The 24,061-nt window shown below is 37.1% G+C and overlaps 2 long non-coding RNA genes and 3 other non-coding genes across 5 annotated transcripts; 3 read left to right on the top strand and 2 right to left on the bottom strand.

Moving 5' to 3' along the window:
• Positions 1 to 269: 269 nt before the first annotated feature.
• Positions 270 to 1,578, bottom strand: LOC116164129. Its single transcript, XR_004143814.1, has 2 exons — positions 1,095 to 1,578; positions 270 to 1,040 (listed from the first exon to the last, which is right to left on the bottom strand). It is a non-coding gene; the product is annotated as an uncharacterized LOC116164129 (long non-coding RNA).
• Positions 1,579 to 7,841: 6,263 nt separating this feature from the next.
• On the bottom strand, positions 7,842 to 8,914 carry LOC116164575. Its single transcript, XR_004143940.1, has 2 exons — positions 8,666 to 8,914; positions 7,842 to 8,611 (listed from the first exon to the last, which is right to left on the bottom strand). It is a non-coding gene; the product is annotated as an uncharacterized LOC116164575 (long non-coding RNA).
• An 8,208-nt stretch (positions 8,915 to 17,122) lies between these two features.
• Positions 17,123 to 17,194, top strand: Trnaq-uug. Its single transcript has one exon. It is a non-coding gene; the product is annotated as a tRNA-Gln (tRNA).
• Positions 17,195 to 19,629: 2,435 nt separating this feature from the next.
• Trnaq-cug lies at positions 19,630 to 19,701 on the top strand. Its single transcript has one exon. It is a non-coding gene; the product is annotated as a tRNA-Gln (tRNA).
• Positions 19,702 to 20,182: 481 nt separating this feature from the next.
• On the top strand, positions 20,183 to 20,254 carry Trnaq-uug. The gene has a single exon. It is a non-coding gene; the product is annotated as a tRNA-Gln (tRNA).
• The last annotated feature ends 3,807 nt before the right edge of the window (positions 20,255 to 24,061 follow it).

Genomic DNA, 24,061 nt, shown 5'->3' with positions numbered 1-24,061 from the left:
TTAGAACACACGCCGCTGACCGGCCAGCTAGCTCTGTTGACAAAAGGGTAAACAGCGGAGAGAGCAAGACAAATATACAGGGACGTAGGTAAAAGAATTCAATACAATTGGTAATGGCTCCGTAGCTATCCTCGATTTCAACTCAATCTTCTCTACTTACGGTTAGAGGTTCTGGTAGAGTCTTTTGGGCGCCACCTAATTCGTCCAATTTCGCTTATCACTACCCGAACTAGGAAAGGTAGCTTAGCTTGAAAAATATGTAACTATAATCCCACAAAAATAATTATTTATTGGGGTGCTCTGCACCTTCATAAAAGCACAACCAAAACTTCGGTTCCCCAATGGGAATCCCAAAAACTTAGGTCCAACTATGAGGCTTTAAAAAATAAATACTCCAAATTAATTCAAACATAAAACATTTACAAAAAAAAAATTTCCCCCATGAAATACGGAATAAAACCCACCAGAATCTCTGGGGTCAGAACACAAATATTGTTACCGTGGCACAAGTGATGAATTAGATAAAGTGATTTCAATCCCTTAATCGGTAGCTTGGGGGCAATGAAGTGGTTCAAGTCGTTACGAGCTCGTACGTTACATACTGGTTATTACTTCGTACATGGGAGTAATACTTAAGTGATTATCAATTATCGTATCCCAATATTCCAAGCTGACTAATTAACAGTATTACAATTGGCTTGAGTGCATATGCCAATTACCACAATGTGGGTCCAATTCAATACAAACAGATAAATTTATAACATTTACATCACCACAGGATCAAATATTTACGTCTGAATGGCTCCTCTGGGTCCTGGTGTAAGTCTTCTACGTAGTGCAATAAAAAGGTGTCGGTTATTAGAAGAGTTCGGCTTAGCCCGCAAGATCGTAACGTTGCAATGCTAGACTTTACGGCACTGCTCTGCAATATTCTGTCGCCTAACTTCCCAAGTTCAATCCATCCTCAATAACACCATTCGGTACGTAGATCGGTACAAGGATTTTATCTAGTACAAGGACTCCTATCCAATACAAGGACTCTAAAAATATAACCTAATTACGACTGGTTCTCACCTAAATATAGACGAACGAACCTCTAAGTAGAGAGTAAACAAAAAAACTTCGTCAAACAGCAAGTAATGTAAAAGGCGTTATATCGTGGATCGGATCGGTATCGATGAGTGTTTCGGCTTCAAGATTAAAATTCCATTTCGGAAAGTTGCTGTCGATTTAGATTCATTAACGACACAACATTTAAGTTCGTTGGCAAGTAAAAATGCTTTCGCAAATGGTTAATTCACCAACGGAACATGAAGATGGTAAAACACACACGTTCCTCTTGCAAGTTCTAGCGAGAAGACCCCACTTTCTTTCCGAATTTCCGGCTAGTGCAACGAAGAAATTTATCTCCAACCAATTAAATCACAGAACGGCCTTTACAATACCATATAAGGAAATCTCCAAAACGCTTATCGAAAACGGAAATGAATTATCACCAATACGAACATAGATAGATATGAAAATAACACCAACGCAAATGCATAAAGTTACTAGATGGGTTGCATTCAGCGCGGCGCAAAAAGTTATACACAGAGTGAATAAAAGTGAAATATAGACAACATGTTGGCATTGTTTTAAAACTGTTACACTCCCCCTCTCCTTCGAGAGGCGGGAAACTTCCAAGAAGTTTATCCGACGATCTATTAAAGTGAAACAAATGAAAACCACCAGCACAACATACTAGTGAAACCCCCAAAAAAAAAATAAATAAATAAATAAATAAATAAACCCGGAATCCCACTCATCGATCCTGCCGTACCAACACGAGTGACTCATTCATAACAACTATTGCCCTAGATTCGGTAGGCAACAGCCAAACTCTTCACGCCTTCCAAGAGTTCTTCAGCATTCGGCTGGTACAAGGAAAAAAAAAAAAGTGAAAAACCAAAAGAAACAAGTCAAAGAAAGCGTATTGTGAAGCAATACCACTTCCAACAACAACAAAAACTGAAAGGAATAAAAAATAATAAAAGTGTTTACTACGGTAAGGAAGCAAAGTGGATCAGGATGAGGTAGCAGAAGTGGTAGGTGGGTAGGCTGTTACCCTCATTCATACAAAATTCACACTCCCATGTAGCTCACCCAGGAAGATACAACAGGATCCACAAATGGCATTCCTTCCCGCCCCCGGTAAAAACTCCCCCACCCCAAAAATACAAAAGAGAAACTAAACAAAATAACCCACCCCAGAAGAGTACGATAGAGGATAGATGTACATGAAACCCACCCCAGACAGTCACAGAAGAAAAAGATGCCTCCTCACTGCCACCATGTACTAGCACGATGAAATGACAGGAGGTGCTATGAGATAGAAATGATCATTAACACATTCGCAGAGAAAGAAAACTTAGTCACTCTGATTCCGGAGAGCCTGTGGTCACCGAAGCTTGCACAGGTCATCTCCTTCCTCGTGTTCTCATACATTCAACAGTTCCTACTGAGTCGGGGGAGTCCTGCGATCTCGAAAGATACACAAGGCCTCACACCCTTCTCGTAGCTCATTCATCCAATGTTCATACTACGAAAAGATGAGGATGAAATGAAATGATAACATAAAGAAGAGCTCTGGTGATCGAGCTCTGGTGATCGAGCAGGAAAGTTGCACCTGGAAAGAAAGATCGGCACAACCCCCTAATGGACCATCCGACAGTCCCCATCCAACCATCCCTAAAATTGTGTGAAGACAAAGTGTCAACACTAAATGAAGTCAAATCCGATAATAAAAGTCAAAAAGAGTGAAATCCAACAAAACAGCTAACGTCCGTCAACGGTAGACAAACCTAAAAATACTAAACCTAACCATGATCTTCCGGCTCAACATAGGGCTTAAGATCTTGGACATGCCACAGGCCTGCGGGTTTTCTATCAGCATCCCTCAAAGCGTAAGTGAGATAACCCACTTTACGATCGATCATAAATGGGCCTAAAAATCGAGGTGCTAATTTGGCAGAATAGTCCTTAGTGGCGTCTGAGATAGACTTGTTTTTACGCCAGACCTGATCTCCAATCTCATAAGTCACATGCCTTCGTCGTAAGTCATAGGTTCTCTTGTTTCGGTCATGCATATTCCTAATCCGTTCGACTATTTTTGTGTATAGTTGTTGTTGTTGGGCTAGTCGTTGTTCAACATCAATTGGTTCTTGTTCAGTCAAGTCAGTGTCGAAGCTGTCCCCTCGAATACGAAATTCTTTCCCAAAATTAGCTCGGTAGGGAGTAACACCAATGGTTTCGTGTTTAGAGGTTCTAAGGGCACAGGCAATAGAAGCTAAATTGACATCCCAATGTCGATGATTATTTTTAATGTAAGTTGAAATTAGTTGCTTTACCACCCGGTTCACACGTTCCACAGGGTCGGCTTGAGGGTGATAAAAGGGTGTAAAACGAATTTTAACACGGTAGCGGTCACAAAGATTCATAAAAAGACGGCTGCGCATTTGCACACCGTTGTCGCAAATAATATGTTGAGGTACTCCATATACAAGAAACACAGATTCTTCAATACACTTCACCAAAGTTTGGGCATTTGCAGTCCTTACGGGGAAAAGAAGTACAAACTTGCTTAAATAATCAGAGACAACTAAAAGATGAGTGCGTCCTTGCGTAGAACGTGGTAAGGGACCAATGAAATCTAAACTGATCATTTGCCAAGGCTCGTAAATTCTAGGGTGAGATCCCATAAGACCAGCGGGTCGTAGTTGTTCGGGTTTCTGTTCCGCACAAGTGGAACAGCGTTTAATAAAACGTTTGGTGTCCAGGAGCATTCTGGGCCAATAGTAATGTTGATGAATACGCCAGAAAGTTTTATACACTCCGAAGTGTCCAGATGTAACATTGTTGTGGCATTCTCGTATAATGGCACGACGAAAATTATTGGGAACAACGAGTTTCCATTTTTCATAGTCTCGAGCGTCTGAAGCAGTTTGAATGTACTTGTACAGTAACCCATTCCTCATATTCCATTCAGGGTATTTCTGGGGATGTAGTTCCAATCGATCAAACATACCACGGGATTGACAGTTTCGTCCGAAGGGGTAATAGCATTGACTAGTGGTACGGTACGTGATAAAAGATTAGGTACCACATTGTCTTTCCCTTTACGATGTATAAGGGTAAACGTGTACGGTTGAAGACGAAGTGCCCATCGTGCTAAACGTCCTTGGGGATCTTTAAGAGAATGAAGCCATAAGAGAGAATGATGGTCGGTGATTACGGTAAATGAAACTCCTTCTAGATAGTGTCGGAGTTGCTCCACTCCCCAAATGACAGCTAAACACTCGCGTTCAGTGGTGCTATAATTACATTCCGCATGGGACAAGGATCGAGACAAATAACAGATCACTCGTTCTCCATCGGGAAAAGTTTGAGTTAAAACGGCGCCCAGACCATAGGCTGAAGCGTCGGTTTGTAAAATGAAAGGTTTGGTGAAGTCTGGACAGTGAAGTATGGGTGCAGTAGCTAATAGTTGTTTTAATTGCACAAAGGCTTCTTCACACTCGGAAGTCCAATCAAACTTGACATCCTTCTTAAGAAGTCGGGTTAAAGGTGATACAATAGTTGAGAATTCTGGTATAAATCTTCTGTACCAACTACAGGTACCTAAGAAGCGTCTAACTTCCTGAAGATTAATAGGAGAGGTAATATTAAGAATGGCTTTCACTTTGTCCGGATCGGGGTGCAATCCATGAGCGTCGACCACATACCCTAGGTATTTCAGCTCAGAACGGCAAAAATGACATTTGTCCTTGTTAAGGATGAACCCTGCAGCACGAAGTTTATCGAAGACGGTTTGCAAAATTCGCAGATGCGAATCGAAGTCCTGGGAAACGATGATAACATCGTCCAGATATACTAGGACATTAGGCTGAAGTTCGGGTCCTAACACAGTGTCGATTATGCGTTGGAAAGTTGCTGGTGCGTTAGTCAGACCAAACGGCATGCGACGAAACTGAAAAAGTCCTCGTCCAGGCACAGTGAAGGCTGTATAAGGTCGGGAAGATTCGTCCACTTCGACTTGCCAATAGGCCGCCTTGATGTCAAGCGAACTAAGGTATCGAGCATCTCGAAGTTGGTCGAGAATGGTAGAAATATAAGGAAGAGGAAAAGAATCTTTTACCGTTAAAGAATTAAGCTTCCTATAATGCACGCAGAAGCGATAGGTATTATCTTTCTTCGGGATTAAACATACAGGTGAAGCCCACGGACTATTAGATGGTTCAATGACGTGGTCTTTTAACATCTCATCGATGCAGGTGTTGATGATCTTTTGTTTAATAGGGTTAACTGGGTAGTATCGTTGTTTGAGAGGTGTTGCACCTTCAACAAGGCGTATCTCATGTTTCCCCACGGTAGTGATACCTAACTGGGTCCCCATGGCTTCGAAGTTCTGATTAAGGAGGGTAGTTAAAGAGTTTTGTTGTTCAGCCGTGAGATGTGGTTGGTCAATAATGGCTACACTCGGTCTAGTTGTTGGGATTGTGGAAACAAAATGCCAACAATCATCAGAAACATTAGGAATAATTCCCATCCTATCCCAGAAATCAATTCCAAGGATCAAGTCGGTAGTTAAAGTAGGCATAACTAGCAAATTTAAGATTATGGTCCTATCTTTTAAAGTTAATGGAGCTATGATGTAACCTATAGACTGTGCATCAACACTATTAGCAACAGTACAGGAAGTAAGTTGGTTTACGAATTTCAAATTAAGTTGTTGTAATTTAAAGCAAAGGTCTTCATTGATAAATGAGCGCGAAGCGCCAGAATCCAACAATCCTATTAAAGGAAGGTTTAATAGGGTGAGTTTTACGTAAGGTCTTAAATCGTTATTCACATGTTGAACCAAAAAATCTAATTTCGGTTTTGAAGAAGATTTGAATATTTTGGTTGCCGGAACCTCCGAAACCTCGCGACAACCTAACGAGCGTTTCGTGGTCCGTTTCCCGAACAGAAGGTATAGGAACGAATAGTAACCCCAGTGGCTCCACATTTATAGCAGAACAATTGTCTAGGTTCGGGGCAATCCACACGGTTATGGCCTATGCGCTGACAATTAAAACAGGGTGACTCACGCGTTTCCATCGAATGAATAGGAAAACGTGAGGTGGTAGGTCGTTGATTGGGGCAGCTAAATCCTGGCTCCAATAATGGTAAACGAGTCTGAGTACGTAAAGCGTCGTGTCGAGCTAAATCTTGTTTAATAGCGTCAAAACGATGGCATTCCGCCAAAAGTCCGTCCAAAGTGTCCGGTACATTTGGTCCAAGTTTTGTAATATAAAAAGGCAAAAGATTTCTACGAATAATTCGCGTTTGTTCGCGGTCGGTGGGTGGTTTTTGTAATCTAGCAAAAAGTCCCTGCATTATGGCAAAATAAATGTCGACTTTCTCGGTAGGTCCCTGGATTCTTGCCTTAATTTCATCCAGTAAATCCTCTTGATAGTGAGGGGGTAAGAAAGCGTCCCTCAATAACTGAGTCAGGTGTTCCCATGACGTCGCTCGGTGAGAGTTGACGTTATACCAAATACTGGCGTTTCCATCAAATAAATCGTATGCGGTTTCGAAAAGTGTTACAGTATCCACCCCTCGCGCGCGAGCCATACGTTCCACCCTATCTAGGAATGAGTTCAAAGTTTCCCCTTTAGTATCTCCCGAAAATTTAATCCCCCATTTATGCACAGGAGTGCTATGAACAGATAATTTAGGTTGCACCTCTGCAGTAGTTCTCGTAGGTGTTGATGTGGTAATAGGTGCGGCAGATGGTAATAACATACTATCGTTGAAGCGGAAGGCTTTATTATCTAATGATGCCCTAAGTTGACGAAAAACAGTAACTAATTCCGAAATCTTAAGGGTTTGTTCAGGAGTAAGAGTAAGTAATGTTCGAGTCCGGTGTAGGCGTCGGTCAGCATGTGCAAACAGAGTTACAATTGAGAGATAAGAACCACCCCCATAAGCATCTTCGAAAGAGTCGATACGGTTTTGGAGCACAACCGATAATTCGGTAAGAGCAGCCAAATCGTCCGCAAAAGTGAAAGGATATGTCGGAGGGACATAACCAGGTGTTTTCTCTAACTCTAAAAGTTTTCTAAGGATGTTCCTACTTTCAGTGACAGTAGCCCCTACTTGACCACCCCTGATTTCGACTTCATATTGCAGTTCAGTGTCTCGCAAACGATTAATGTCCATTGCCATAATCGTTATTTATAAATTCAAACACAATAATAATGATAAGGTAATAATACCTAATACCAATACACAATATAATAAAACAAGTACAGTAGGTTCAGATTTCGTTGGATCGAGATTAAATTCCAAAAGTTGAGTAAAAATTGTACCAATTAAAAGTGATTGAAACTTTATTTAAAGCGATTGCCAATTGTTTATAATTCTCCACCTTTATATTGTTACACGAAATTAATTCAACAAAAAAAACAAGGCCACTATAGTTGAGGCGCCAATTTTATATAACGCGCGAGCTGCAAAAGGCAAGGCGCTACAAAAAAATACCATGTGCTTTTTAAATAAAAACACACGCCGCTGACCGGCCAGCTAGCTCTGTTGACAAAAGGGTAAACAGCGGAGAGAGCAAGACAATACAGGGACGTAGGTAAAAGAATTCAATACAATTGGTAATAGCTCCGTAGCTATCCTCGATTTCAACTCAATCTTCTCTACTTACGGTTAGTGGTTCTGGTAGAGTCTTTTGGGCGCCACCTAATTCGTCCAATTTCGCTTATCACTACCCGAACTAGGAAAGGTAGCTTAGCTTGAAAAATATGTAACTATAATCCCACAAAAATAATTATTTATTGGGGTGCTCTGCACCTTCATAAAAGCACAACCAAAACTTCGGTTCCCCAATGGGAATCCCAAAAACTTAGGTCCAACTATGAGGCTTTAAACAATAAATACTCCAAATTAATTCAAACATAAAACATTTACAAAAAAAAAATTTCCCCCATGAAATACGGAATAAAACCCACCAGAATCTCTGGGGTCAGAACACAAATATTGTTACCGTGGCACAAGTGATGAATTAGATAAAGTGATTTCAATCCCTTAATCGGTAGCTTGGGGGCAATGAAGTGGTTCAAGTCGTTACGAGCTCGTACGTTACATACTGGTTATTACTTCGTACATGGGAGTAATACTTAAGTGATTATCAATTATCGTATCCCAATATTCCAAGCTGACTAATTAACAGTATTACAATTGGCTTGAGTGCATATGCCAATTACCACAATGTGGGTCCAATTCAATACAAACAGATAAATTTATAACATTTACATCACCACAGGATCAAATATTTACGTCTGAATGGCTCCTCTGGGTCCTGGTGTAAGTCTTCTACGTAGTGCAATAAAAGGTGTCGGTTATTAGAAGAGTTCGGCTTAGCCCGCAAGATCGTAACGTTGCAATGCTAGATTTTACGGCACTGCTCTGCAATATTCTGTCGCCTAACTTCCCAAGTTCAATCCATCCTCAATAACACCATTCGGTACGTAGATCGGTACAAGGATTTTATCTCGTACAAGGACTCCTATCCAATACAAGGACTCTAAAAATATAACCTAATTACGACTGGTTCTCACTTAAATATAGACGAACGAACCTCTAAGTAGAGAGTAAACAAAAAAAACTTCGTCAAACAGCAAGTAATGTAAAAGGCGTTATATCGTGGATCGGATCGGTATCGATGAGTGTTTCGGCTTCAAGATTAAAATTCCATTTCGGAAAGTTGCTGTCGATTTAGATTCCTTAACGACACAACATTTAAGTTCGTTGGCAAGTAAAAATGCTTTCGCAAATGGTTAATTCACCAACGGAACATGAAGATGGTAAAACACACACCGAATCCCAGTCAAACACACACGTTCCTCCTGCAAGTTCTAGCGAGAAGACCCCACTTTCTTTCCGAATTTCCGGCTAGTGCAACGAAGAAATTTATCTCCAACCAATTAAATCACAGAACGGCCTTTACAATACCATATAAGGAAATCTCCAAAACGCTTATCGAAAACGGAAATGAATTATCACCAATACGAACATAGATAGATATGAAAATAACACCAACGCAAATGCATAAAGTTACTAGATGGGTTGCATTCAGCGCGGCGCAAAAAGTTATACACAGAGTGAATAAAAGTGAAATATAGACAACATGTTGGCATTGTTTTAAAACTGTTACAGAGTTTATGTACAGAATTTGGTTGTGTAACAAAAACATTAACAGAAATAAAAACTTACGTAAGAGCGCTTAATATGGGCTCGAAAGGAAAGGCTGTTGATAGGGAAAAGATGTAAGAAATGTGCAGTTCAGAAGCATTTGGTAGTTATATTCAGTGCACTATCGGAATACGTCACTACAAGGTAATTCTTTTCAATTAAGATTAATTAATTGAATTAGAGAAGTAGCTATAATCTTATATACCTTTGTGTGTGATCTGAAATGCGACCTATGGCGATGGGGCGTGGTTCAGGGACAGCCACAATTAATCTCGACGATATGGCAATGTTGCGTTGCACTTATTGAGATTAATTAAAAATGAAGCCGTCGGAATTATTCGTTTGGTCATTTAATTTAAGTTGCCAAAACATGCGAACTGATAACGTAATTGATATTAAATTGAGCTGGAGGAGGATTAGTTATCTCCTTTTACTGCTTCTCTTGTAATTAACTTTATTTTTAATTTTAATATTTCATTATACATAGAGTTCTTTTAATTAATTTTGAACTGCATTAGAGCAGTTGTGAAGATTAACTACAGTTGACAGGAGGCCAGAAAAGAGCCTCGATTTTGGTTTGTGTACCACAGAACATTTCACTGCAACTGTCAGTATAGTCAAAAATAAGCCTTCAAATTTTGGTTGTGTAAAATGCAGGATATTTCGGCCCTAATACCAGTTCGGAATTCTGTGGCCAATCGGTGCCGAGTACTGCCATTTATACGTTCGCTCGTAAGTAGATCGAAACTTACGGATTTCAGTCAATAAAAAAAAGTGGTTATATCCCCCCCACATCCGGCCTCACACTCACCAACTCCTGGGTATCCAGATTTGGTGACCGGGAAATAATAACTCGTCACAAAGTAAGTCCATATGTTGTTTAAGTTCAATAAATATTCATTAATCAAATTATGCAATGAGTGTTTTTTTTGGCGTTGTCATTGCATTAGTCATAATTTGTTTGAATTTCCGGTCTAAATAAGTACAGCGGAAAAGTCAATAAATAACAAGAAATTGATGTCTTTTAGATATAATTATTAGCGCATTTTTGCAAATATATTTGTAAAAAGGTAGCTTTTAATCTCACTTTGGCTGGGTGGCTGGCAGTACATGCGAGCCCGTAGAAGAACGCTGTAAAAAGACGAGGAGTGTACATGTACCTATCGGGGCCGTGTAATTAACAACTTTCGGGACGGCGACATCTGGGCGCCATCTCCGAGCGTGTAACCTTTAGATTTTTCAGTTTTTTTCTATCTTCTTCTACAGTTTGTCTCCGATTGCTTTCAAATAGGTGTCGTCGGGATGATTCTTGTCAACGCGCACAACTTCTGCGTGGCGGAATTTTGTTTTTTTCCTAGGGGCGAAATAAACCACCTTTTGCACGGCGCGCTTCGAAGGCTAGTCGACTTTGGGCGCCCGAAAGTTTTTTAGAGCTCGAATCGCTGTCTCTCTTTCTCGTGTTGTCAATAGAAAGATCGAGCTATGAGAAGTACCCAAAAATTGAGTACCTACTATTTTGTACCGGGTTTTTAGCGAAATCCACCAAAATGCGAATTGCGAGTGAACGGGACGTCGGAAGTGGGTACCGACAGAGGGAATATGGTACCTCCCGACAAGATTTTACTGATGGCGGAGTCACAACTTCAAAAGCGAATTGCGGGTGCACGGGAAGTGGGAAGCGGGTACCTACGAAGGGAATGTGGTAGCTTTCGACAAGATCTTATTGATGGTGGAGTCAATACTGGCTAATAAATCACTGATCTACCAGACAAAAATGCGCTTAAGTCCCTTCGATCTCACACGAGGACTTTGATAATTTTTAGGGTCTTCAAGTTATTGTTTTCGACAGTTACGAGTACTTACTTCAAAGGTTCGTAAATAAAGGCGATTTAAAATATAAAGTTATGAAAAGAAAAAAAATTGTATATCAAAAAGACCACAACTTAATCAATAGCCAATTTAAACAAAAGACTATACGACGAATTTACAATATTTCTTGTTAGATGGTTCCAAGGCACTTTAATCTTTCGGAGATAGTATTTCAACTGGAGATGGAAAATTGAAAATATATTTCAAATGGCTCAATCTTTGTATTATATAGGAATGAAAATCTGATCATGACATCACTTCAAAAAGTATTGATCTTTTTTCAACCTACAAAAAGCGGATAAACAATGGATAAGACAAATATTGTAGCAATTTTGTGCTGTTGCGGTTGTTTCCAAACGGAAATGAAGACGAAAAGTGAGTTTGCGTTTAACACATTTGAAAGGGAATTTAGTAGGAGGTACACCGTTGCACTGCTCATCAAATTAGACACTTCAGAAATTAAACGATTAAGAATTTTTCAAAACCGCATTCATTATAAAGGCACGCAAGAAAGTATACTTGAAATATTAATTAACATTTTCAAGATTCTTCCGCTTCAAATTTCAACGCGAAATCATTTTTCAGCTCCCTTATCTTGCTGCGTTCTGAAATATTATGAAAATCGATTCAAAATACGTGGCATATTTTAATTATTACCGTCAATTCGCTGCTCCTCAAGTGGCGCTCATTGTAATTCTCTTGCTCGAGCATAATAACGCCGGGAACTTCGTTGGTTACAATTTGCAAAGGAGAATGAATCGGTCTAAAAGGATTGTTTGCGAGGTTCTCAATGGGTTTTAATTTTTTACTTCGAAAATAATTAAAGCTATCAAATCAAGTGAATCCTTAGATTTCGTTGAGGTTCATTTCCATTGTACGATTTCTTTTCTTTTGTTCTATACCGCGGATATTTCCGCACCTTATTCCGGCGGAATTTTATTTAGTATTCACAACCAAGCAAACTTTATTTTTTGCATATAAAATTGATTTATGGATAATCAAGGGGTGACACGTCCAGTTCCGGATCACGTTGTCTGATTATTCGTTTACCTGGATTTTATAGAAAATAGTATATTGAAAGACAAGTGTTACAATGCGACCTATTGTAATACGACTATCTTGTGGCACGAGTGGCGACGCGAAGCGTAGCCACGAGTGCCCGCAAGATAGGAGTATTACAATAAAGCATTGTAACACGCGTTTTTCATACTATTTTTTTTATTTCCGTGCTTAAATTTAATTTAAAAAATCATTATCCGAAACTATAGGGAACATTAGAACTAACATGTTTTATGTTGGGAACACTTTTTATACCGTTAAGTTTTAGGTTGGCAGCGTAGTAAGACTGACATTTTGAAGTTCAAACATGGAAGTACCCAACGAAGTACCTACTTGTACTAACTAGTAACTGCCAACTTGAGATGAGTTACCAACAAAAAACGACTATAATCACTGTCTTTGTACCGGGTGATTCATTAGAAGTGAGGACAATTTGAATTTCCCGCAAATCAAAAAAATTATGAAGTTGGTACAAATTGATGATCATTTATTTAATTGCAGTGGTGTATCATCATGCTTTCAGTAAATCGTTTACTTATTTATAATCTACAAATACTGCTTCTGTTTTACCACAAATTATAAACTAAACACTAGACACAGTCACGTTTCTTACATATTTTAGTGCATCAACTCTAAAAATTGTTCAAAATGGAAAAAGTAATAAACCGCAAATGGCACACAACAATTAATGGCGACACTGGTTTCTTAAATGACAGTCATGACAGATAAAAATTACTAACAAATTTCAAACCGTCAATCTAATAATGTCAAAAATACTAAAACCTTACGCGCGAAATTCAAGCGTTCATCACTTCTAATGAATCACCCGGTACAACTGTTGTACAAAATCATCATTGTGACACCGAAATAGAAAAAGTATATTTTGAATTTACTTTCCTACTCTACTTTACTGTTAATATGCCTCATAATTCTTTTGTCAATCAGCGTCTTTTGTAAAGCTCTCTTATACGCAGTGTAATAGCTCTGTTCAGGAGTCTTTGTGACTCTCCGATCATTTTATATACAAGTTTCCGAAAACCATTTGCATTAATTGCCCATGCATATCAAGCGCAAAATAAAAGGCTGTAACATTCGGTGGAAGGGAAGAAACAATTTCTTCAAATAAAAAAAATGTGTAAACAAATATAGCAAACGAGTTCCTGGGTATGCTTGGCATTGCGCTAAAGCATTGCAATTGTTATACGGGGTGATTTAATCTGCGATATTCAATTTTTACTGGACATCTACTAATATTGACTAAGGAATCGAAATATACAGTAATATAGGGGGAGTTATATTTTAAAAAACCAACTTTGATATAAATCACCCTGTCCGTTGAAAATATTTTTAGTTGAGTCCTTCAACATGTCCCGAAAATGAATTTTAAGTATGTGCGTTAATAAACCCACAATCTTTCACCCACGCCACCCACCCTGTATACTTACCCACTTTCTTATATAGGTACTAGTGATGTGGATTGTAAAATAACGATTTGTAAGTTACATAAAAAACGGTTATATTACGCGTAACTTACAAGAGGCCGGTTTTTTTATGTAATTTATGTCTTTTATGAAACTTAACTTACGTTTTTAATTTAAAAAAACCGTAATTTTTGTAAGTTACATAAATGTAATACCTATTTGATACATTTTGATTGGTACTACCACAGATCATCAACGTAATTACCAACGTAAACGATTCACCGTTGAATTTAGTTTGGTTTAATGAAGATGATACAGCCTCTAATTCGCGATCTGGAACTTCTTCCTCCAAACGACGCGTGATGGCGAAATACCTACTGCTTGGGTATTTTATTTAATACACCAAAATATATAATTTAACAAGTGTTTTTATTTTCAAACTCTCACAAAATTCAAAAAGGTTTATACAATATTGAAAAAAAAACATAAAAAACATAAATGAAAGGTAATGTTACAAAAATATTTGTAAATTACATAAAAAACATAAATTACTGGTAATTTTACTGTAAAATTACGGTTTTTAAAAAAAAATGGTAAGTTACATAAATTACATAAAATAGATAAACAATTGGTAATTTTACACGTAATATTAAGCACTTTAAAAAAAACGTGTAATTTAAAATCACTAGTTTCTAGTCTATAACTCTTGATTGAGAAGTCTGATCGAAAAAGTACAAATTGATTTGGATTCTACGCACCCAAATTAATAAGAAAAAGTGTTTCCCGAGAAATTTTGATGTAATCGATGTTTGGTAAAAAAGGAAGGTTATACACTGACTTTTTTTGAGGTCAGAAAAAAAAATTGTCTCAGATCGACCCGGAAAAAAATTTCCTTATACAATGGTGCCTGTAGAATCCATAATTTCAAACAGTTCCAAGATTGGGCTACTAGTTCAAGAGTTACAGCCCTTTGAATTTTTTTTCGAAATTGGTTTCTAGCCTATAACTCTTGATTGAGAAGTCTGATCGAAAAAGTACAAATTGATTTGGATTCTACGCACCCAAATTAATAAGAAAAAGTGTTTTCCCGAGAAATTTTGGTGTAGTCGATGTTTGGTAAAAAAGGAAGGTTATACACTGCCTTTTTTTGAGGCCCAAAAAAAATTGTCTCAGATCGACCCGAAAAAAAAATTTTCTTATAGAATGGTGCCTGTAGAATCCATAATTTCAAACAGTTCCAAGATTGGGCTACTGTTACAGCCCTTTGAATTTTTTTTCGAAATTGGTTTCTAGTCTATAACTTTTGATTGAGAAGTCTGATCGAAAAAGTACGAATTGATTTGGATTCTACGCACCCAAATTAATAAGAAAAAGTGTTTTCCCGGGAAATTTTGCTGTAGTCGATTTTTGGTAAAAAAGGAAGGTTATACACTGCCTTTTTTTGAGGCCCGAAAAACAAATTGTCTCAGATCGGCCCGGAAAAAAATTTCCTTATAGAATTTCAAACAGTTCCAAGATTGGGGTACTAGTTCAAAATTTACAGCCCTTTGAATTTTTTTTCGAAATTGGTTTCTAAGGTACTGTCGTTCACTTGGTAATTTTTTTGAACTGTGCGCACTTACTTCTTGCTTTGCTAAATCATTATCTATATTTAATCCTTTCAATTTTTATTTGTTTTGCATTCCAACGCTTTTCTAGGGCCAGTACGTTTTTTGGAAATCAAACTGAGTAGTTTTGTGTCCTAATCATTTTTTTGTCACTCCATTTCCTTTGTCTTCAATTCTAATCTTATTTCATTGTTGGTTTTTACAAACTCTGTATTTTGGTGTTACACAATACAAATCCTCCCCATATTACTCCACTTATATATTTAAAAAAATGTAAAAAACAGCCACAGGCTCTCAAATAATTAATTACGTTGATTTTTATACCACTCGCATTCTTCTCAGACTCAGACCTCCTAGATGATAGTGTTAGGGCCCCTAGATTTTACGTTGTGTCTTGTAGTACTTTAAGTTACAATTTTAGAAGTCGTCGTCTGCCAGTTCTTTTATTTGAAGTAGCACAGAAACAAGGTAAATTAAAGACATAATAAGTGTTTATTTAGGTTTATTATTTAATTAGCACTGTAGAAATGAACTCTTGCAATCCACACAAACATTTTACAAAAAATGCGCCATGGAAGAGACAATTTTCTTTGGAAATTAAAAAGCGCAGGGGCCTAGAGGGAAACGATTTTGAATTTTTGGTGTGGTGATGAATTAATTTAAATTAACGTGAATTAATTTGAAGTTTTGTGACTTAACTTGAATTAACGTGAATTATTTTGAATTAACGTAAATTAATTTAAATTTTTGGTGTGCACTAAAAATGGTACTTGTTTCCCCCTAGGTACGGGCGTTTCAGAATAGTCAAATTGCAAAATTGAAAATTGAATTTCAAGCTGTTGTCATTTCAATATTCAATTTGAAAAATCTTGAATAACTTAAAAACCTTTGATGCTGGGAAATCTAACGACGTAGGTTTTCATGTAGATTTCGAAAAGGTAAATTTGTGGCCTCAAAATAGAGTCGCAAGCACGTGACGAATCATCCACTCCACTTCCCAAAGGAGGCAAATCGAAGATCTGATACAAAAGTCTAATAAAGAGTTGCCATTGCCAGAGAAAGAAGAAGTTAACCTCTATCAGCTAGCATCTTCATCATGAATTCCTGACTCCACCCAGAAGAGAAGATTCCAATCCCATACTCTCATACTATTTACATTATTTCATGTGTTTTGTACTGACATGAACGCACGAGTTCTTCTTATGTGAATTAGAAGATTTCAAGGAAAAATGCACACATTGCTTTAATTTTTATTTACTAGTTAAATTTAACGTGCTTCTGATACGCTTTAATAGTACATTATATATCAAGGTAGAGAAGTCCACTATTATTGCCTGAGCACCAAGATTACATCTCGAGGCGCTTGCGCCGAGGGGTGTAAGGTGCGAAGTAATAGACTTCTCTACCGTGGTATATATACTATTTTTTTCACTACTAGCACTTGAAATCCTCTAAATTAACATATTATATTGATAAGAGAGTTAACGGTTAGACAGAATTGTTTGTTTCTTAATTTAACATGTCAATCAAGTACGTGGAAGTACAAGTCAAACAGGCCGTATTTTGTTCTGTCATTGAGATTTTTCAAAGAGTAATTTCGTTCGAATTTTTTCAAAATGTGATAATTTTAGGTATGTGATTTCTCTGGAAATTGCGAATGGTGGCAATTATTCGTTTTAAAGAACTTGTCTAAACGTTCATGGAGCGAAATTTCGGGTTGTGTTTTCTAAAAGTGACAGCGTGACAGTTCTCATTATTGACTACAAGTTAATAATAAAAAATTATTAACCACTTTGAACAAATGCCGAGAAAGCCTACTTTACAAGTGGAAAAAAGGTTAATAATCATGTCATCAGACGCTAGTAGTGAAAAAACGAAGTTACTATCGGTTCCATGGTGTAATGGTTAGCACTCTGGACTTTGAATCCAGCGATCCGAGTTCAAATCTCGGTGGAACCTGTAAATTTTTGCTATTGAAGCACTTCAATTAATATGTACTGTACTATAAATAAGCCACAAACTATCTGCTCGTTCTATGTAAACATTGTGTGTAAATAGCGATTGCTAATCTCCATCACAAAAAAACTAGTATTCTTCCAATTAATGCAGCACGAGAATATTAGATTAAAATACCCAAATTTCTAAAACATTGCGTGGCAACTTCAAAACTTACCACCCCCCATGTCTTAGTAAATAAACGAGATATTTTAAAAAATCAAAATCCGTTTCGATAATTCGGAGGGGGAATCACAATGACATAGTTGGCGACGCACCCCCTCCAACCCCCTGCGCCCCAGCCACCCAAACTTTTAAATCTTAAATAGTGACCCCCCATGTGTGATACGTCGTTGGAAAGCTCTGAAAAAATGCTTTCCAACCATACCAAATAGCATTACATTTAGCTTAGTAATTATCGTGCAAATTGCCACCCTGTATATAGTTGTTATTACCACTACCACCACTACCATCTTGCAATAAAGTGAAGCGCATTCTCTCTTGTGGCGATTTTAATGTTTATTTTAACACTTGCAGTGCTCTGGGTACTGAGCTATGCAATCTACTTTCTTCTTTTGGTTACGTGAAGACTATTCTAGATGCCACAAGAAAACGAAACTACATTGGTAATATATTTTTCAATTTTTCTTTTGACAGTTTCATCTCTGGTACCATAGGCACTAACTTATCAGATCATTTAGGCCAATGCATCACAGTTTCACCTAGCTCGCGATGTTTTCAAGTTTCAGCCTATTACCAGTAAAGGACGCCTCGCATTGTTTATATACTAACTAATTGTACCTTTAATTATTTAAATGATACAAAACTAATTCGATTTACTTTCACTTCACCAATAAAAAATTGGAAGGTTATTGAGATCACTCCAAAATTTGATTTTGACATTTCACCAGATTTACGCGTTTCAATGGTCCTATAGTAGTCAAAGAAAGTGGTTTTTAAAAAATGTCTGTCTGTACCGGGTGACCCAATAAGACCTGTCCTCGGCCATAGCTCGGGAACCGTACGTGGCAGGTATAAGACAGGGGTAAAAAAAATTATTGGGTAAATCAGTCATGAAGGAATCGCTGGAAACTATTTTCAAGTTCTAAAAATGGCCACCAGAGGGCGTAACTGCCATCTTAAATTTTAAAATTGCATTTTATTTAAATTTCGCATAATAAACTAAAAAAATTTTTCACATTTTTAAAAAGAACCAGTTTATCATTTTCGTAAAAAAACTCAGTTATTTCAAAAACAAAGATGATGTGGGGTGTTCAATTGTTTTTGCAATAACCTGCTTTATTTGAACAAATTTGGTATCGTTGAAAAGAGCATTAGCGTTAAAGGGTGTAACATGTTACAAGAAAGATAAGTATTTTTCTGTAATAAAATATGGGCTGTTCCATTTTTAAAAAAACGCAAGTTTGATACGCCACTGGAATACAGTACGCCCCTGGCGATAAAAAAATTAGAAATATGGCGTTATTCTGTACAATTTTACTTTTTTTGGTATTGTTTATGGTAAAGGAATTACGATCCGAGGGGTCTTAGGTGCGACACCCTGTATAACGCGTGCCGTGTAGATATCATAAGCATTTTATACAAAACCGTCCAATAAAGAAGTCACTCTACGATCACTTTTAGTGGAAAGAATTACACATTACACACACTAATAAATCATTATTTCTCCGTTGGAATCATAAATGTACGAAAGCTAATGGCCTCCTCTTGCCAATCTGTAGGTATGGGCGTCCATGTGATTAGAGAATTCCTCTTTATAACAAGGAAAGGTGCATTCACTTTAATCTTTATACAATTTTGCCTTTTTACTAGACGTTTGAATTAAATTAGCTATCGCATACGGTAATTTGAAAACACGTACGATGCACTCATAATTACGTCTCATAATTTTTTTTTACATAATACGAGTAAAAGTCAGGAAAATGTCACATTGCTGGCGAGGAAATTTTGAAGTACGAGGCCCCTTTGGGGCCGAGTTCTTTAATTTCCGAGTCAAGTAATGTCATTTTACTGACGAGTTTTGTATTAAATTTTACCCGAAATCGTGTTTTAATATAACATTTCAATTTTTATATGGAACTTTTGATTAATGTCAATCTGTCAGTGATGACAGGAGTCATTATAAACATTTAGCAATGTCACAGATGCGGCCGGTAAAGTGACGGTGTGGCCGGTAAAGTGACAGGTGTGGCCAGTAAAGTGACAAGGACGATTTTGGGTAAACCTATTTACTGTTATATCAGAGCCGGTTAAATTTCTACATGAAATTTACATGTACACGTCAAAGCGCACTTAGAAATTCAGGTGTACCATTGGCAGCTTTAAATATAATGTGAGATGCAATTTGCCTCTTCTAATCTTCTATCGAGATCAGTACCGGTTCCATGGTGTAATGGTTAGCACTCTGGACTCTGAATCCAGCGATCCGAGTTCAAATCTCGGTGGAACCTGTAAATTTTGTTACTGGAATACTTCAAGGAAAAGGCGCGACGTGTCGATTCTGCTTGCCAAAAGTCTTTCACGCTTATATTCTTATTGCATGATTTTTATGTAGGTCTTTTTTACCACATTGCTGCGTAGGTTTTGATATTTCATATTTCTGAAACGTCGTCAGAATTTGAGGACTTCAAATTTGGAAAGAGAAAGATCTATTCAGATCAGTTTAACACCTTTATATACCAGTCTCACAAAAATGAATATTTCTCCATATATGGATTCCTCTTTATAACAAGGCAGGATGCTTTCACTTCTTTAATTTTCATTTTCTATCTTTACATACAGAAATTAAACCAGCATTCTGCATTTTATTCGAGGTTATTTTAGAACACGTAGTAATACATTTGATAAACTTATTTATTATTATCGTAACCTTGAAAGTTATTGATATGAGATTAAATCGGCTTTTACTAATCTTTTAAGGAGATTAGTATCGGTTCCATGGTGTAATGGTTAGCACTCTGGACTTTGAATCCAGCGATCCGAGTTCAAATCTCGGTGGAACCTGTACATTTTTACTATTAAAAACACTTCGATAAAAATGTGTCACGTGTAAATTCTAATTGCCAAAAGATATAAATATTATGTGCTCGTTATTATACAAAATGGCAATCTGCCACTTTCATAAGTTTTTTTTTAATGCACAAGAAGTAGAAATATTTTTTAATTTTCGTGCACGTGTTCTATAATGGGTGGACGGTGAAAGTTCCTGGGCCCCAAGAAGCACATTTTTGGACGAAAAAAAAAGCTTTATCTTTATCTTATTCACTGTGCTTATCTGAATGTATTAATAACTAATAACAATGTTTCATTATCACAACCCACTTGAGGAGTATTTTCGTATGATTGGCCATGGCAGTGAATGGCACTCTGTCAAACACGTGTCTCTGCATCTACGAATACGACACACAAAGTACTAATCTGTAACGTCCCCAAGATTCTCAAAATTTCGCAACCATAACTGAAAGTAACGTTTTTGGATGCCCACGAGTTTGAAATTCATTGCTAAGTTAAAAACTTGAAAAAATGTAAACTTTTGAACGGGCTTTTGTTCTCTTTGAGCAATTCTCGACCTTTTGTTAAATTCCGCTTGAACGCCTCTCAAGGTTCTTCAACTTCTCATGAAGTTCGCCGTCATGTTTCTTTCAAATGTTTCTTAGATTCTCAAATTCATGGCCCCCTTAAGTTTCTCTTAATCTTTTTTTAATATCTCACATTTCCTCTTGACTTTTAGCGCTTTTTTGCAAAATTATTCTTTGGCCGGCTGGCTGTCTGGCTGACCATCCGTAAAAGATCGCTTGTAGAAGGAGCGTACGTGTACCTACCAACTTTATGGATGGGGCTACATGATGTGGGGCGACATCTGGGCGCCAACCCCTAGCGTTGTTTACGAACGTGGTGATTTTTCATTTTTTCCTCTTCTTTTACAGTTTTGGTCCGATTGTATTCCAACTAGTCGTCGTCGAAAAGATCTTGTAAAACTCCTGCGTGCTGGAATTTTTTTCCTATGGGCGCAATTAACCACCTTTTGCAAGGCGCGCGTTTTCGAGGGGTAGCCGACTTCGGGTACCCAAAACTTACTTTCCGCTGAGAATTTTGCCATACAGTTTAAACTTTCATAAAGCGCAAATCTCGGTCTCTCTTTCTCGTATCGTCAACAGAAACTCGAACTATGAGAAGTGCCCCAAAAATTGAGTACTATTTTGTGCCGGGTTTTAGCGTTATTTATTTATTATCCCTCTCTTGTTCTGGGCGGAAAGAGCTACTAAAAACTCAATTGTGAATATCTCGAAAATGTTGAAGGGAGATACCTACAAAGAGAAAATGCAATATTTCGGAGGTCTAAGGGTTTGATACTTTTTGCATTATACAGGGTGTTACATATATGTACGTAAAAGTATGTAAGAAAAATTGGGTGGTAAAGGAGATCCAAGCAAGAATTTTTTCCAAATAAACCGAAGGTCCAACGTGTTTCGTTTGGGAGCCGGTGAAATTTGGATTTCTTCTATAATTTTTTCTCAGCAACCATGAGAGTTGGAAAGACTGGTGGCAAGTCTCCCATTTTTTTCTTCTCTGTTGTCTTCCTTTTTCCGAGACTTTTAATTTGATACATGTCAAAGGCTGCTTCAAAGTCTCGGAAAAAGGAAAACAACAGTGAAGAAAAAAATTGGGGGTGTCATTTGAAAAAATGGTGTTACGGATATTTAAAAATTTAAAAGTTGAGAGCTTTGAAAAAGTGACGAAGTCTCACTTTTTTAGACGGTTACGCATACCATAAAAAATTCGATCTTTCCTTAATAAAGTAGTGAAAACTGTTTTGCAATATCTCTCACCGTTTTCGAATAATAACTTTTTAAAATCCCTGCAAATTCAATTTTTGACATAAAAACTTGAATACCGACAAAGCCCTTGGAGCAAAGGGTCAACTATGGGTATCGTTGTACTTCAAATTCGACGTAGAATCCGAAAATGTAGAAAAAATAGGGTCCCTATTTAAAATAACAAAGTTGATGGCCACTTCCGGTATTTGCGGAAGTGGCGCTATCTTGAAGAAAATATTTTAGTTCAATTCATCATGTGCCAAAACCCTTAAAGGACTTTTCAGTTTAGTTTCATTTTTAAAATAGTTTCATTTTCACTTTTTTAAATGGAACACCCTGTAAAAAAACTAGAGAATAAATTTGATAGTAAAAAAACAAATATCTTGGTTTTCCTAGTTTTTATATTTTAATCTTAAATAAGTTATAAAAGTGTTTTTACCTATTCTCCAGTTTTTGGACTTAAAAATGAATTGTTTAAAAAATGAATTAATCGATATGATTTTTGTTTTGGACAAGGCAGATAAAAATTGCCTTTTTTGCATGGTCACCACGATATTATGTGAATTACATATAACTTATTTAAGATTTGAATATAAAAACCAGGAAAACCAAGATATTTCGAAAACTATTGGAGATAGGTATAGGACATTATTATCAAAAGTTAAACGTTTTTGAAGGAGCTAAAAGATGACAGAAAAATATACGGTCTATTTAAAAAAAGTAATCCTGGATTTTTTAAATCAAGTTTTGTAACTTTGGACCTACAAACAAAAACACCCTGTAAGCTATTTTTTATTATTATTTATTATAGTTTTTCGGATATTTGATGCAATTCTAATGTCTAAAAAACGGTAATCGTTTGAGCTAGATAGCTAAAAATTATTGGCCAACCCTCGCAGAAACCTTTTTACATTATTAAATCAAGTGGAATATTTCAAAGCGTATAGGACAAGCTATTCACAATACAAAAGATAATAAATAGACTAGTTTTGTGTTAGTCAGGGGCATATGTTATCAGTTTCGTCACTCGCATTAGTGGACATTACCGTACAGAGGTAGTGTTGTGTTGATATCCGAATCGGTCGGTCGTTTCGCATTTGCGGGAATACTAAGGGTAAGTATTTTGTAACCTCAAAACACCCTGTAAGGTATTTTATTAAGGTTTGATCGTAGATGTATTTATTTGACTTTTACATTACCCAGGATAAAAGAAAGTTTAAGTAATCATTTTGACAATAAACTGACGTTTGCAAATGCCAAGTTTTTCTTACAAATCGAATTATCCTTAAATCTACTAGTTTTTCGAATATTAACCATAATAATAAAAAAAGTCATACAATTACACGTAGAATTAAAAAATGCATTCAAATACAGGGGGTTCCATTTAAACAAAGCGTCCTACTTTGTGAGCGGACCTTGTATTATTCCAAATATTTTTAAAATTAATAAGATACTCTGCGCAATCGTTTACTCACCCTGTACACCACCTCTGCGATGTTCAGATCCGTTCCCAATTGCCCAGAAGACTTTGAACATCGCTTTATGTTACTCTTCAAGTTTATCCCAAGTTCCTTTATATGCCGTTATCGAAGTCTTTCAGCGCCTTTTACGCTACCCTCACCATCCCAGCAGATTTATTCTCGCAAAATTGATTTTTCAGTTTAAAAAAAATTATAAAAACACCGTGGGTTATTCGTGGGCATGAAAAAAAATTTGGTTTCAAGAAAATTCGCCTCTTGAGTTTCATCCCAAAGAAAACTCATTCTCGGAGCATTTGCTTCCAGATGATTCGCTCTCGGAAATTTTACAGGCAGTACCTTCTCTCCCAAGCAAAATTCGCTCCCAGGGCATTCACCATATCATCTTTACTACCATGATGATTGATATGTCACGCCACGTTTCGTAAGAATTGTACTCCATCATTACTGAACTAGCCCATAACAGTGGTCAAAAATAGGGGTGAAAATCGCTGTTTAAAAATTACAAAAAATGT

This window comes from Photinus pyralis, unplaced genomic scaffold, assembly GCF_008802855.1.
Source record: "Photinus pyralis isolate 1611_PpyrPB1 unplaced genomic scaffold, Ppyr1.3 Ppyr1.4_LG2, whole genome shotgun sequence".
NCBI lineage: Eukaryota > Metazoa > Arthropoda > Insecta > Coleoptera > Lampyridae > Photinus > Photinus pyralis.
Note: the sequence above shows the minus strand (reverse complement) of the source record. Positions and strands in the feature narration are given on the sequence as shown.